The sequence below is a fragment of the Leuciscus leuciscus genome, assembly GCF_965113295.1.
Source record: "Leuciscus leuciscus genome assembly, chromosome: 15".
NCBI classification, from domain to species: Eukaryota; Metazoa; Chordata; class Actinopteri; order Cypriniformes; family Leuciscidae; genus Leuciscus; species Leuciscus leuciscus.
Genome location: NC_138739.1, coordinates 6,621,738 through 6,639,011, shown reverse-complemented (window position 1 = coordinate 6,639,011; position 17,274 = coordinate 6,621,738). Strand labels below are relative to the sequence as shown.

The following is a 17,274-nucleotide window of genomic DNA, read 5'->3' as shown; positions in this document are numbered from 1 at the left end:
GAAGATTGCATTGCATTGTTTGCTCAGTTGGGGGGCGTAATATATTAGCTGCCTTTGAGTGTGTGTTAGAAGTTCCACTAGGGCCTTATTCTCAGAGCACATGACTGTCACATTGTCAAATTCCAGACATTTTTTTCTGTAGCATTTTTAAGTTATAGACAGGGTGGGAATTATGTAATTCTAGGGGCAAGGCCATTTGGCCTCCACCTTTTCTTTTTTTTAGGGGCACCAAGGCCAAATGACAGGGCACAAAGGCCATTGAGTACAATTCGATGGTTTTCCCATTCAGATTGATACCATAACATCCTAATTTGGAATAAGACATGGATTATGACTTTTTTAATAAAAAAAAAATTTTTAATGAGAGAGAGAGAGAGCGCCATTACATCCAGAAGGTATACACCCTCACACAACAATAGAAACAACATAAATGCCAATAAAAGCATTCAGAAACAACACAAATGCCAATAAAAGCATTCAAAATATTCATTCAGTCCTCTGTATCATGTGAGTGTGAGAGAGAGAACCATTTCATCCAGAAGGTATACACCCTCACAATCATTATCGCTCAGCGCTCAACGCAGTTTGCTTCACGCTCCACTCAAATCGCCCCCGCTCGCTCCAAAAAAGGAAAAAAATCTACTTGTATATCACTTGTAGCGGTCCCCAAGCTTTTTTTGCGACACAGATCGGTTTAATATCAGACAATATTTTCACGGACCGGCCTTCAAGGTGTGGCGGCTAAATACAACAAAATAAAAAAATGTTTAGCCTATAATAATAAACGTGAATCCAATGTGTGGGCCTACTAGCAACTTTATTAGCAGCGTCCTCTAACATCGCGCCTAAAAACAACTGAGAAAGTCTTAACACAAACAAAATGCCCCCAAAAGAAAAGAATCTCTATGTTTTCGGTGCTGATGCAATGTAAGGGTAGCGCTGCTGCCAATAAAGCACCTAAAAGCTGTCACAACGAACCGGCAAAATTAATAATTATGAATATGTAAAATATAGCAGGAGACATTTTAATTGTTTACTAATAAACCAGTGGTTTTTTTTTTTATGTCTGTGTCGGCTGGAAAGATGCTGACTCGCGATCTTCGCAGTAGTGAACGTGCCAGAGAGAAATGCACATTTCATACGGATTACATAAGAGAAAAGTCTGCTTTCTTTCGTTTTGAATTGTTCTGTTTAAAAGTAGACATTTCAAGCTTTATATATATGTCTCAGGTCTGTGAGGCAAGTAGGCTATACGCTGAGTTTCGGTTCATTTATGAGACAAGCTCCAGTTTCGCCGGCGCCTTCGTGTAGTGATTATCTATTTTCTAATATATTCACTTCTAATTTATTAAATCCAGACAATTGGTTGAGGAAACATTGATTAAAATTAAGATACAATTAATACAAAACGAAATTAAATGTAAAGACAGGCTTTGTGCTTTCTGCTTGAGGTCTCTGTGAAAGTTTTATAAAGCAGTCTTTTAGTGCCGCTTTCAGAGCGCTTACGTCCTAACGGAGAACTGTCCAGTCTGTAACATATATATATATATATATTATTTTTTTTTTTTTGTGAAATAAATTTCTAAATAAATGCGAATAGTCCAGTGTGACTTAGGCCTATATGTGTTTTTTCTTCTTCATGGCGCATTTTTTGACTGTTGCGATTTATACTCCGGAGCGACTTATTAATAGAAGGCTACACCTGTATGACTTCTCATTTTCCTTTTTGAAGTACTTTTTGAACTCCATTATTGAGCTGAGTTTTGACTGAAAATAGTCTACTGTTGATGACTGTGCAAGACAGATGGATTCAGGGTCAGGCTTGACTGAGCATGCTTCAGACTCGTGGTGTGAGTGGAGCGAAACTGGAGCGGGAAATAGGGCGACGCTCCGTCCTTTTGAAATTGCCGCTCTGCGCTCTGTCCAAGATCCGCCCGCTCCCGCTCCACTCCGCTCACATGCTCTGCTTTATACATGGAACTTGGACAGGGCCAGGGCACACAGGCCACTGTGGCCGTACGATGATTTTTTTTTCACGGGGCATGAAGGCCAAAGTGTAGGGCAACGGCGGCCATGGCCGTGTGGCCGCGGTATAATTCCCACCCTGGTTATAGACCCATACATTTAACAGATATGACTATATAGTTAGAATAGCAATCGCATTGTTGGCCCATTTGAGGGTGCTATATATCAGCTTCTTTGAGAGTGTGTTAAAATTTGCACTGGGGTCTTAAACCCAATGTGCTTGACTGTCATCAGGCACAAATTCAGACATTTTTACAGCATCATTTTGAAATTATGGACCCATGAATTTGTCAAATATGACAATACAATTAGAATAGTCATTGCTTTGTTAGCCCATTTGCAGCCGCTATACATCATCTGTCTTTGACAGTGTGTTAAAATTTGCACTGGGGCCTTATACCCAATGTGCTTGACTGTCATCATGCACAATTACAGACATTTTTGGACCCATGAATTTGTCAGATATGACAATACAGTTAGAATAGCCATTGCATTGTTGGCCATTTGGGTCTATGACTTCAAAATGCTACAGTAAAAATGTCTGAAATTGTGCATGATGACAGTCAAGCACATTGGGTATAACGCCCTAGTGCAACTTTTAACGCACCCTCAAAGAGCCATTAAAGACAAAAGGTGCGTCTTGGGGCTACTGGCTCGAGCCATTAACGACAAAAGGTGAATTATAATAGAGAAACAGGTCTGGCAGAAACTGTTGATACCATTATCCTAACCTAACCTTAAAATGCTAACTTCAATATACTCAACTTTTAGGGTTGCAAACTAAAATAAACATTCATAAATTTGTAATACAACATTTCCCCCTTTGAGAGTTCTAATAACTCTCACATAATATACAAACATATTTTTTGGGGCTTCATACGCAGATGAGACGGTCGTTGCATATGGATCTCGGAAAAGCCATCAAGTTTAATCTGCACACTGTAAGACAGAAAACAGAAAAACAGAGAGCAGTATTTCTTCAAAACACTACAGTTGTAGCAGTTTAAACACTATGGTTCTATCATTTTCAGAGTCTACTGTTGTCGTTTCATTCTTTCCCTATTTCTTAATTGATTTGACACCTGAGGACCAGTGAGGTAAGGATGGACTAAATCGGGAAAGGCCTATGAGGTAGTGTCTTCACCCTGGGTTCACCCCCGAAGCCTGTTGCGTTCAGTTCCTCCCAGGGCACCTCACTTGTCCGTGTGTCCTATTCTGTCCCTGTGTTGTGTACAGTGTGTGCGAAAATTGGCACATTTCCATTCTCCAGTGAAACATCAGTCCTAATAAACATCATTAACAGAGGATGGTGTCTGATTGTAATGTTCTGCAGTATAACATTTAAGACTGTGAATATACTGAATGTCCCCCAAACAAAGGCTGTGACAGTCACGTTCTATTAAACAAAAATCAGACTTTCATCTTTGTTGTTTCTGGAGAAATTAAGCACTCACCGCCTAAATGGTTAACACATTATCAAGTTGCCCAATGAGTTTAACGAAGAGGGAAGGGGCTGCTTCAGAATAGCAAGCAGGCTGAGCAGATTATGTGTAACCTTGTTAACTTCTTTAAAATTATTTTTGTTTTTTCTACATTCTTTTCCAAAATGTCCGTGCTTGCCACATTAAGAACAACTGGCTTCTCTAGGACTTTTGCGTTTCTTTTGCTTCTCTGAGTTGACCATAACAGAAACTGCTGCAATTATTACTCTCTCTTTGACATCAGAGTCTCTTTCCTAAGTAACTAAACTGTCCAAGTTGTCTTGCAGGGTTCTTGTACACCCTGTGATGTTTAAGTAAGGCAACACCTTTCTGTGTTCTGGCAAAAGACAATGAAACCATGTGCAAACTAAAGGGCCATTATCACCTAACACCTTCTCAGGAGTGTCTGCAATTCCACTGTACTCTGAAGCGGTCTGGCAAAATCTTTCTGTGTACTCACAAACAGTTTCACCCTTCTTCTGTACCAAACTAGTGATCTTTGACCAGTCCACGTTCGGTCCAACAATGTTCGTTAACACTCTCAAAACTCCATCTCTCAATTAATCTTTTCTGGCATTTTGAAACTCAGAATTGTTTACAGCACTTTCAAAATCATTGAATTCTGACCCAGTCAAGATCTGTGATATTAGCTGAGTGATTTCAGCTAGAGACATATCGTAGAGCCGCATCTTTTTGGACAACTCTCTCCTAAACTCAGAAAAATTTCTTTGCACTGATGGCAAACTTTCAGCAATTCTCTCAATATCTTTAGGAACTAAAGATGTTTTGACTGCTTGTGGCTGCAATATGGGGTTTGCAAATGGAACTGTATCAACACCTTTTCCCTGAGGCTTTTGGATAGCTTTCATCTGACTGTTGGTTTTCTGAGTCACATTTGGTTGAGGCTTTGTTATAGCCCACGTTTGTCTTGAGACAGGACACCTGAGTCTGCAATTGTTTGATCTATTCATTAAACTTAGCAATACACTGCGCTTGTTCTTGTGCAATGGATAAGCTAAATTCTCTGTGACACCAGATAATGGCTTTCACCTTGTTCTTGCGAATACTAGCTCCTAGTATCTTTTTACAATCTTCAATTGACCATACTTTTTCTGCATCAATGCCAAATTTCTTTGTCAAATTCAATCTGACTTCCTCAGTCACGATTGAGTCCATGTGCTCTCTTAACAAAGACTTAAACTCATTGTCTGTCCATAAAGGTGTAATCAGTACTTTTCCTAAACATTTTGTGAATTTCTATGTTACCACACAAACAAACACTAAAACTTCTCTCTACTGTTTTCAACAGAGGGTACAATCTTATTAGCACATTACGCTAATCGTCTCTAGCTTACAGAGGATAGGTCTTCTCTTAGCAAAAGGATACACACAATATTAACATGTAACTGTTAATCTTCCCTGCCTGAAAACAGAGGATACATTTAATCTCTAAAAGACAACTTAAGAGGATAACTTAGTTAACCAAACTCTACAGCTGTTTGTTAACTTCTTCTCTGAACGGCGCAGAGGAAAAACTACTTTTGTACTGGTCTGCAATGGTTCTTTGAATGGAGTGAAAACTCACCGAATCGTTGGTTGTACAGAAAACATTCGTCTGGAACTCAGTCAGCTTTGTTGAGATCTTTGATCTTGAAGTTTCAAGATTCAGTCTGGAACTCAGTCAGGCTTTGAGATCTTTTTGGAGCTTAAAGTTTTCAATCTGGAGGAAGCTGAAAAGACCATCGTTGTCAGATCTTTGAGCTTGAAGTTTCAAGATTCCGTCTGGAAAAGTTCTTTTTTTTTTTTGTTGAGTTTCAGTTTCTCCATCCGGGTCGCGGCAGCATCTGTTGTAAAGTTTTTCTTTCTTCAAAGCAAACCAGGAGACGTTGGGATAAGCAGAAGAGTTGTATTTGTATCTTCGCTATGTGTCATCTGTAGTGTTCTTCCAAGTCTAACTCAAGACAGTTGCCTTGCAAATTTATAGACAGTTAGGGGGAGGGATTTACATTGAGGTTGAACAAAGCATGCAAATTAAGTATACAGGTTTAGGTAAAACACCCTAGACTGAATGTCTGGCCAATCCTAAATCAATCAGCATAACAGTCTATTGCATTGCAAATTGCATAGTCGAATCATTTGTGTGCTAATCCCATCAGTCTGAGTGATACTGGGACTCAAAGAGCCATTAAAGACAAAAGGTGCGTCTTGGGGCTACTGGCTCGAGCCATTAACGACAAAAGGTGAATTATAATAGAGAAAACAGGTCTGGCAGAAACTGTTGATACCATTATCCTAACCTAACCTTAAAATGCTAACTTCAATATACTCAACTTTTACTCTTGCAAACTAAATTAAACATTTAATAAATTTGTAATCCAACAGTTTCATCTATTCAAAGGTGTTGGGTCATCTTCATAAGAGGCTGGATCCATGCTGGAGCTGGCATAATCTCTAATTACCTTGTGAAATTTAAATTTTGTAAAAAAAAAAAAAAAAAAAAAAATTCAATTGATTTATAAATGCATTCAAATGATGTCATGTTAATAATTAAAGAATGATGTAATTATATTTTTTACAGTCTTTTTATGTGTTATTTGTTAGTTACCTTTCAAAATAGTATATTATTCTTTCCTGAAAATAGACAATAGAAACAGGGTCATTAAAAAGTGTGAATAAGAGGAAAAACCAAATGGTCCCTAAATTGAGCTGATGACATGTTCAATAATTAAAGAATACTATAAATATATATGTTACGGAAGCAGACGGACAACAAGGTAAGTGAAGCTGTAATGTTTATTTGAAACAACAGAATGTCAAGATGGATCAACGAGCTGGATATTGGTGAGTATCAGAGTTCAGAGGAAGGGAGTTCTGGAATGTAACTCGTGATGACTGATGATTGTTTCTTTGCAGGGACGGCAGGATGAGACTTCAGAGCGGAGATGAACTTGGGGTGTAGAAGATGACAGGTGACAGCACACACTCACGCACCACAGGATGATTCTGAAGGGCTTACGGCTCGTACACCACTCGAGTTGATATCTGGATTGACTGGAACAGACAGGATACGTCGTAGAGAACTGGTAAGTAAACACAGGCAAGTTTAGTAGTGAAACTCGCAGAGAGAAGCACTAGAGTCCGCTTCGGATAAACAAGCCCGGACAGTGAAGAGTGCGTGAGGTGTGCTTATGAAGCAGTGGTGATTGAAGGGGTGCAGGTGTGACTAATTAATATTCAGGTGACTGTGATCGCTGGGTGATTGTGGTGGATGAACCTGGCCAATCCGTGACATTACCCCCCTCCCCAGGGCCCGCTCCTGAGGGCCGAGATCTCCGACGCCGTGGTGGTCTTCCTCGTCCACGAGGTCCAGGGTACTGCGGATGACTGGAATGGAACTCTTCCATGAGCGTGGGATCAAGGATGTCGATTCTTGGGACCCATGATCTCTCCTCTGGTCCGTATCCTTCCCAATCGACCAGATATTCCAACTGACCACCACGACGTCGGGACTGCAGGATTTCTCGGACGGAGTAGATGGACCCTTCTTCCATCATCAAGGGGGGAGGAGGTTCCTCTTCATGGCCAGGTTCTGTGGAGGGAACAAGAGGTTCGTGAAAGGGTTTGAGTAGTGAGACGTGAAATGTGGGATGGATCCGATATTGAGGTGGCAACTGGAGTTTGTACGTGACGGGATTGGCACACTCCTTACATCCTTGGACATACCTTTTCACATCCCTTGCCATTCCTGGCCACCAGAAGAAATTCTGATAGCAGCGAGAGAGTGTTGTTGGCCCCAGGATGTCCAGTGCCCAGTGAGGTATGTGTGGTGTGGATGAGATCTACCCGTTGTGTCCTGGGGATGAATCGGCGATCTGGTGGACAGCCCGGCGGAGGACGAGGGTCAGGAGTGGCGACGGCTGGAGGGGCAGACCATTCGATGGGACTGATGATGATCTCTTTGGGTAGAATGCTAGTGGTTGTCTCGGGAGTCTCAGGAGTATCATGTAGTCTGGACAAGGCATCGGCTCGGACATTCTTTGGACCAGGACGGTAGGTAATGGAGAAGTGGAATCTTGAAAAGAATAGTGACCATCGGGCCTGACGGGGACAGAGACGTTTCGCATCACGGAGGTACTGAAGATTTTTATGGTCTGTTATGACTTGGAATGGGTGGATGGCGCCCTCCAGCCAATGTCGCCACTCTTCCAGGGCGAGCTTAATGGCCAGGAGTTCACGGTTGCCGATGTCATAGTTCCTCTCCGCCAGGCTGAGCTTCCGAGAGAAGTAGGCACATGGATGGAGTAATTTCGGTGTCCCATGAAGTTGTGAAAGGACAGCTCCAACTCCGGAGGTTGAGGCATCCACCTCCACGACAAAAGGAAGCTCAGGATCAGGATGAGTCAGGAGAGGTGCTTGAGTGAAGGCAGACTTGAGTGATTGGAAGGCTGCGGCCGCTTCAGGATCCCAGAGGAGACTTTTGGGTTTTCCTTTGAGCAAGTTGGTAAGTGGAGTGGTGATGATGCTGTAACCTCGTATGAATCTTCTGTAAAAGTTGGCAAATCCAAGGAATCTCTGGAGCTCTTTGATTGAGGTGGGTTCTGGCCAGGTGGTAACTGCAGTGACTTTCCTCTCGTCCATGCGAACCCCCTGGCTGTCAATGAGGTATCCTAGGAACTGGACTGATGGGAGATGGAAGGAACATTTCTCGGCCTTCAGGAAGAGATGATGAGCTCTGAGTGTACGAAGGACCTCCGCAACGTGGTGACGGTGTTCGGCTTCGCTCCGGGAGTAGATGAGGATGTCATCTATATAAACGACCACGAAGCGATGCAGGAACTCCCGGAGGACCTCATGAATGAAGTTTTGAAACACGGAGGGGGCGTTGACCAGACCATAGGGCATAACCAGATATTTGTAGTGGCCTGTAGGGGTCACAAAAGCGGTTTTCCATTCATCCCCTTCTCGTATTCTCACCAGGTTGTAGGCGCTGCGGAGGTCCAACTTCGTGAAGATGGTAGCTGTACGTAGTTGTTCAAGGGCCGCAGGGACGAGAGGAAGGGGATATTTGAACTTGACGGTGCCTTGGTTAAGTGTCCGGTAATCAATACATGGCCGCAGCCCTCCATCCTTTTTAGCCACAAAGAAGAAGCTGGATGCTGCGGGAGATGTCGAATGCCGGATGTATCCCTGATCGAGAGCTTCCTGGATGTACTCCTCCATGGCCTTGGTCTCTGGAAGTGACAACGGGTAGATCTTACCTCTGGGCAAAGAAGCATCAGGGAACAGGTCTATGGCACAGTCCCATGGCCGATGAGGTGGTAACTGGGAAGCTCTCTTGGGGCAGAAGATGTCTTGGAAAGATGAGTAGATATCAGGAATCTTCGTGGACTGTTTCTCGACTGGACTTTCGACTGACGTGACATAAACTGGAACAGGATTCAGAACAGGACGTGGAAGGACTGGAAAACATCTTGGACTACAATCTTTTCCCCATTTCATCACTTCCCCGGAGCCCCAAGAGATGATGGGATCATGCTTCACCAGCCACGGACGGCCCAGGATGATGTCTGCATTTGCTCCCTCCAGAACCAGTAGCTGGATCTCCTCTTGGTGAAGGGCTCCGACTTGAAGTATAATGGGTTCACATTTCCGGTGAATACGTGGACGTACATTGATGAATTTGGTTATGGGTTGGATCTGGTAAACGATGGACGAGGCTTCGGTACGGAGCTGGAGCTGACGACAGAGGGTCCCCGAGATGAAATTTCCAGCTGACCCGGAGTCGATGAGGGCGTGAACTGAAACAGAGGATGTTTGGGTGGTTAACTGAACACAAGAAGTGAGTGGTTGCATCTTTTCTTCATCAATATGGAATAAACTCACCGATGTACGTATGGGACGAGTGGGACAGTTCAACCGAACATGTCCACTAACTCCGCAATACAGGCAGAGACCCCGGGTCAGCCTCCTCTGTCACTCAGCGGCGGTAAGTTTACCAGATTCTAAGATCATGGGTTCTGGTTCTGGAGGGCTGGCGATCTCAGATGGGCGGAGGAGTGCAGTGGAATCAGAATGGGACAGACAAGATTGTGTACGGTCTGAGCACCGGATGGATTGTTGGATGAATTTTTCAAGCCCCATATTATCGTCCAAGGCGGCTAACTGTAGACGGAGTTGAGGTGTGAGACCAAGCCGGTAGGTGGTCAGTAAAGACCGCTCGTTCCATCCACTGGCTGCCGCTAGAGTACGAAAGCGAAGGGCATATTCATGAGTAGACATCTTTCCTTGAGATAAATGATAGAGTTGCTCACCGGCTGACTGTCACCTGGTGGTGATGCTGGTGGTGCGGAAGACGTGAAGGTTGAAGTAGGCAGAATGGTTGGATTTAATGATAATACCCGCTTCAACGAATCCACCAGCTCTTGAAAGGGATCTTGAACACTCATGCTGCCGCAGTCTGTTATGGTCCGGGCTTACTGTTACGGAAGCAGACGGACAACAAGGTAAGTGAAGCTGTAATGTTTATTTGAAACAACAGAATGTCAAGATGGATCAACGAGCTGGATATTGGTGAGTATCAGAGTTCAGAGGAAGGGAGTTCTGGAATGTAACTCGTGATGACTGATGATTGTTTCTTTGCAGGGACGGCAGGATGAGACTTCAGAGCGGAGATGAACTTGGGGTGTAGACGATGACAGGTGACAGCACACACTCACACACCACAGGATGATTCTGAAGGGCTTCCGGCTCGTACACCACTCGAGTTGATATCTGGATTGACTGGAACAGACAGGATACGTCATAGAGAACTGGTAAGTAAACACAGGTAAGTTTAGTAGTGAAACTCGCAGAGAGAAGCACTAGAGTCCGCTTCGGATAAACGAGCCCGGACAGTGAAGAGTGCGTGAGGTGTGCTTATGAAGCAGTGGTGATTGAAGGGGTGCAGGTGTGACTAATTAATATTCAGGTGACTGTGATCGCTGGGTGATTGTGGTGGATGAACCTGGCCAATCCGTGACAATATAGTCCATTTTCACTGATATATCAGTGTTATTTGCATTTAAACATAGTTAACTATTCTTTTATTCTGAAAATAGACACAAAACTGTCCACTTTAATGCACCCTACGGCGACCGAGAAATAGCACAGCGAAATTGGCATAAAATGCAATAGGTGGTTCACTGTGCATTGTGTAATGTGCCCAGTTCAAAGCCTCATAAAAAAATAAATCTATAGTAAAAAGTGCATAAAATGTGGATTTCTTTAGAGGTGTAGCTACTGTAAAGGGATAATGTCCACTTTAACGCACCCTCTGAGGCTGCAGAGAAACAGCGCCGCGAAATGGACAAAAATTAAATAAGCGGCTCATTGTGCATTGTGTAATGTGTCAAGTTTAAAGGTTCATAAAAAAAGAATTCCACAGTAAAAATTGCTCAAAATTTGGATTTCGTTAGAGTAGTAGGCAAGGCAAGGCAAGTTTATTTATATAGCACATTTCATACACAATGGCAATTCAAAGTGCTTTACATAAAATAAATTAAAGTAATAAAAAGAAATAAGAATAATTAAAACAGTTAAGAAAAATAAAAAAAATAAAATACAGTACAGTACAGTACAAACAGTCGGACGAACATTGGCACAGTGCTCATTCAGTAAATGCATAGCTAAACAGAAGTGTTTTGAGTCTAGATTTGAATGTGACTATTGTAGGAGCACGTCTGATCTCCTCTGGAAGCTGGTTCCAGCTGCGGCTGGCATAATAGCTAAAAGCAGATTCACCATGCTTTGAGTGAACCCTTGGTATTTCTAGCTGATATGATCCTAGTGATCTGAGTGATCTGTTGGGTTTATATTCAGTGAGCATATCTGCAATGTATTGAGGTCCTAGGCCATTGAATGATTTATATACCAGCAATAATACTTTAAAATCAATCCTAAATCTAACTGGGAGCCAGTGTAAAGACCTGAGGACTGGTGTGATATGTTCATATTTTCTAGTTCTGCTCAGAATCCTGGCGGCAGCGTTCTGTATGAGCTGCAACTGTCTTATGGTCTTTTTGGGAAGGCCAGTGAGGAGTCCATTACAATAATCCACCCTGCTGGTGATGAAAGCATGCACAAGTTTCTCTAAGTCTTGTCTGGAAACAAAGCATCTAATTCTTGCAATATTTTTCAGATGATAGTATGCTGATTTAGTTATTGCTTTGACATGAAACTTTTGCTACTGAAACTAAGGTCTGACTCTAGTGTCACACCAAGATTCCTGACTTGATTTTTAGTTGTTTGACCCCTAGAGTGAAGGTATGCGTTCACCTTGAGAACTTCATCTTTGTTTCCAAATGCAATGACTTCAGTTTTGTCTATGTTTAACTGAAGAAAGTTTTGACACATCCAACTTTTGACTTCATCAATGCATTGGCACAGGGAGTCAATGGGGCTGTAATCGTTAGGCGATAGGGCTAAGTAGAGCTGTGTGTCGTCTGCATAGCTGTGGTAAGCAATTTGGTTCTTTCTCATTATTTGGCTCATTGGGAGCATGTACAGGTTGAACAGGAGTGGCGCAAGAATTGAGCCTTGAGGGACTCCGCATGTCATGGATGTCCACTCAGACTTATGGTCTCCTATACTCACATAATAACCTCTCCCATCTAAGTATGACCTGAACCATTTTAGGACTATCCCAGAAAGCCCCACCCAGTTTTCCAGCCTGTCAAGAAGTATGTTATGATCGACAGTGTCAAATGCAGCACTGAGGTCGAGTAACACCAGCACTGATAGTGAATATCGTTTATTATCTTTATGAGCGCTGTCTCTGTGCTGTGGTGCGGTCGGAAACCAGACTGAAAATTGTCAAAGTATCCATTCGAGCTTAAGAATTTGTTCAGCTGATTGAAGACAACTTTTTCAATGATCTTGCCTATGAAAGGAAGATTTGAGATCGGCCTATAGTTGCTTAATATGGTCTTATCCATATTGCTCTTTTTCAGGAGGGGCTTGACAACTGCAGTTTTCAGGGAGTATGGAAAACTCCCAGAGCGAAGTGAGACATTTACCACTTCTAGAAGATCTGCTTCTAAACTGTTTAACACACTTTTGAAAAATGATGTGGGAAGTGTGTCAAGAGCGCATGTTGATGTTTTAAGGTGCTGTACAGTTTCTTCCAAAATTTTGCCATCAATTTCTTTGAAATCAGACATAGTAACTACTTTCTCAGGTGGTCTGATCTGTCTGACCCCAGAGCAACTCAAGCATGTGCTGATCACCTTTCTGATATTACTGATTTTCTCAGAGAAGAAAGAAGCAAACTCACTGCACTTGTTCTCTGAGAGCATTTCACTGGGAATCTGGCTTGGGGGGTTTGTCAGTCTCTCTACAGTAGCAAAAAGAGTGCGTGTGTTGTTTAAATTGCTGTTTATAATATTTGTGAAGAAAGTCTGTCTAGCTTTGCCTAGTTCCATATTGAAAGCATGAAGGCTGTCTTTGTAGATGTTATAATGGAATAAAGTTTAGTCTTCCGCCACATGCGCTCTGCTTTTCTGCATTGTCTTTTCATAGTTTGCACAGCTGTTGAGTTTCTCCAAGGTGCTTTTTGTCTGCCACTCTTCTTCCTGACTTTCACGGGAGCAATATCATCAATTATACCTTTAACTTTTGAGTTAAAAGAATCAAGGAGAAAATCAACAGAGTCTGCAGATATGCTTGGTGTTAAGGATATAGCCTTCATAAATAGTACACTAGTGTTCTCATTTAAGCATCTCTTCTTGACAGACACAGATCTAGCTTCAGTGGCAGGAGAGATCAATATATCAAAGAAAATACAGAAATGATCAGACAGTGCTACATCCTTAATAACAATCGATGAAATGTTTAGACCCTTACTGATAAGTAAATCTAGAGTGTGTCCACGATTGTGTGTGGGTCCATGTACATGCTGAGTCAGATCAAAAGTTTTTAAAACACTTTTGATTTCTTTTGCCATATTGTTTTCTGCATTATCTATGTGGATGTTAAAATCTCCAGCAATGGCAAAACAGTCAAACTCTGAGGTAATTGCTGATAACAGTTCTGTAAAGTCCTCAGCAAAGGCTGGAGAGTATTTTGGAGGCCTGTAAATAATGATAAGTGAAATGCGTGGAGCACCTTTTAACACAATACCCAGATATTCGAAAGAAGGGTAATTCCCAAATGATATTTGCTTACATTGATAGATATCTTTAAAAAGAGCAGCTAGACCTCTCTTAACAGCTCTGCAGACACTCATAAAAGTAAAGTTAGGAGGGGCTGTTTCATTGAGGACTGTTGCACTGCAGCTGTCTTCTAGCCAGATTTCATTTAGAAGCATAAAATCCAGGTTGTTTGTGGTTATTAAATCGTTGACTAGAAGTGATTTATTTTTAAGTGAACGAATGTTTAAAAGTGCTAACTTAACAGTCTTACTTTTTGTCCCCACATCAATCTTACTTTGACGTGTAATAGGCACCAGATTAGTTAGGTTTGCTGCACGGCTATTGAAGGCCTTAGACTTTCTATCTTGTAATAGAACAGCAATAGAGAAAGATACCGGCACACTGGGTTCCCGCTTGTTCTGTAAACATTTGAGAAAGTTACTGTTATCAGAGCGGGGACCCAAAACACATCACTGAGAGCTGGTATCAGTTGTTTTTGGTTCACCTCGAGCAGATGGAGGAGGGTGTGGGCCCTGGCGTTGTGGCAGAGGCCGAAGAGCTCTCACAGGAGGGGGAGGGTGAGCTGGGCCCGCAGGCTTTGGTGCGGGTGGTAATGGTGCCTGTCGTTTTTTGGTTGGTATCTGGGGGCTTGCAGCAAAAGAGTGGGATAGTCTGGTTCCAGCATACACCAGTTCTTCCATTTTCTGTGAGAAACACAGAAGAGGCGAGGCTGGAGAGAGGGATAGCGTGTCTGGTGAAAGGGGCTGTTGCTCTGGTGTTATAGGAGGTTGTGATATGCTGACCTGGCTTCCCTGGCTGTTTTCCAGGAAGTCGTCCTTGGGTGCTGAATCTTCAAGCAGTTCTGATATGTCTCTCTGTGGGCAGGGCTCAGCTGAGATTGTGTCCGTGAGCAGAGGTTGTTGTGGCGGAGTGGTGTTATCATTGTCCTTTTGTGATATGTCAACCACATGTCCATTTTGCTGCTGAAGTGAAGTCCCGTGGTCATTCATACTGTGTCCAGGTGTGTGTGTGCCGTTCAGATTGAGTGGATTGGCACAAACTGCAGAAGGATGATTGAGGGAGAAGTAGATATTGTCCTTTAACACTCTTGAACCAAATTTGTTTGGGTGATGGCCATCCCGATGAAACAGTTGTCTCTGACTCCAGAAAAGATTGAAATTGTCAATGAAGTTTACTCCTTTTATATTGCAGGTTTTTTGCAGCCATGTGTTTAGCCCAAGCAACCGTGAAAACCTGTTTGTTCCTCTTGCTGGGAGTGGTCCACTGATGAATGTTTGGACTTTCAGTCTTTTAAGTGTTTCAAAAAGTTCATTGAAATCCTTCTTAAGGAGTTCTGACTGCTCTTTATGAATATCATTCTTCCCCACATGAATGATGAGTCGATTTGCAGTCTTATGTTTCATCAGAATGTTCTGAAGTTCCCTGTTTACATCAGAAGTTGTTGCTTGTGGAAGGCAGCACGTAGTTGTATCCCTGCCGCTAATGTTTCTAATTATGGAGTCCCCCACTATCAGAGTCCTGGGCTCGGCTGTGCTCTGAGCTGAGTGCCGCTGTCTGCTCGACCTTGAGCGCCAGTTAGCATCAGTGTTAGCTACTGGCCCATTCAGTCTGTGTTCGATCACATTCATCACGTTTGGGGATTCCTCATTTACATTCATTAGCACTTCAAATCTGTTCTCAAGATGTATAGGGGGTGGTAGAAGACCGGTGTTTGCAATCCTTGTCAGAGCTGTATCTGGGGTAGAGGATGCTACTGCAGGAATATGTGATGCTCGTGACAATCTGATGTCTCGAGTGCCTTTGGGTCTCGCTCCCTGTTTGTGCCATCGATTAGTAAGTCGATCGGCTTGTTTCTCTATCTGTCGAGGAGCACTAGTTTCATGGGACTCACCGGTATGCTGAGGGTGTCCATGACGAAGCTCTGTTGTGTGCTCCGTCTGGTTTGATGGTCCCGTAAGTAACTTTGTTTTGAGAACTGCAATCCTTTGTAAAAGTCTGTGGCAGTTAGTGCAGCAAGTAGATTCTTGAACCTGAAGAGGCATTTTCTCTCTTATCCGTATGAATGTAGGCAGTTGTGTTTTCCTTTCCCGGAATGTAAGCTGGCCGGGTAAAAGAATTCTGCGTTTTTGTAGTAATCCAAACTTTGTTGTCTGAGCACTGTGCTGTTTGCTGAAGTTAAAATTAGGTGATAAAAGGAAATAAAATATAAAAATATAGGAGATAAAATGTAAAAGCGATAGAGCAAAGCGCAGAGCAGTGAGCAAGAGCGTCCGAACAGTAGCTGAGCAGGAAGAGGAAATTCTCTACATCACATATTCCTTCTATAGTAGTAGCTCTACTATAACGGGATAATGTCCACTTTAACACTTTTTTGAGGCGGGTGAGAAACAGCGCCGCGAAATGGGCGGAAAATGCAATAGGCGGCTTATTGTGCATTGTGTAATGTGTCAAGTTCAAACTTCATAAAAAAATAATTCCACAGTAAAAACTGCTCAAAAAGTGTCACGTCATTTAAAGCTGCATTCAGTAACTTCGGGATTTCTTCGCTGTATTCTCGCTTTTTACTCACAGGTTTCTCTCTAGAGCTCCCCCCACAGCTTCGGAATAGATATTTGACAACACTGTTGTAAAAACTCTTTGGTGATTCTCAGACACCAGAGGCTAGTAGATCAACGACATCAAAGCATATGGGACATTCTTTAAAACGTCTTCTTCATTCGGGTTCGAACAGCGTGAGGGAGCGCAATAATGACGGCATTTTAGCAGATTTCTTTTGGCCGTAAAGCAATTGTTTACATCGCGAGACCTGATATCACGCGAGACTTCCTGACGCGGCGGCCGGCGGCCCACCGCCCCAAAGTTGCAAGTGCGTATTTTCCGCTCACGGGCACCAGGGGGGTGCGAAACTACCACCATTCAACCCGAAATAAGTAATATAACCATTCCAATGATTCCGAAGCTGTTCAGTTAAGGTAAAAAAAGTTACTTAGTTCACCTTTAAAGGGGAGGTCCGCATGTCAATAAGTAACAATCGAATAAGCAACTAGATTCAGTCTCGTGTGAAACGACGGGACTTCACTTCTGCATCTGCTTCGAAAAACGCAGTAGTGTGTAGCGTTAGCATCAACTAAAGACTGGATGATTATAATCTCGGCGATATGATGGAGTTATATGATGACGGCGATATGTGCACACTGTGCCAGCTCCTTCATCGGCTCGCCCATCCCGTCGTCATGTGGTTCAACCGCCGGCGGGAAACATGATAGTCATGGATCCGTCAGAGATCACTTATTGTACATCTGTTTAATTTACAAAATGTGCCTTGTCTTAATTTAATTCATTAACATATCCTAAATAAACTTGTAATGTAATGCATGTATGTGTTTGTTATTAGTCTGCAGCTGAAACTTATTATTATTATACATAAAATATATATTCTATAATTCATTTTCAATCTGTACAAAACAGTGGCGGCTGCTGGTCTTTCAAAGAGAGGAAGCTCATTTTCGGGGGAAAAATACATTACCAAGTAATAGTGGTTACTATCCTTTTACTACACCTATCACAGTACAACTAAGGTT

At 42.6% G+C, this 17,274-nt stretch overlaps 1 protein-coding gene across 1 annotated transcript in view; it reads left to right on the top strand.

Annotated features, from left to right (window-relative positions):
* The window catches only part of LOC309474951 (uncharacterized protein), a gene marked incomplete at both ends in the record, with an annotated part of 355,810 nt that overhangs the window by 324,341 nt on the left and 14,195 nt on the right, over positions 1-17,274 (top strand). The window lies entirely within an intron of this gene.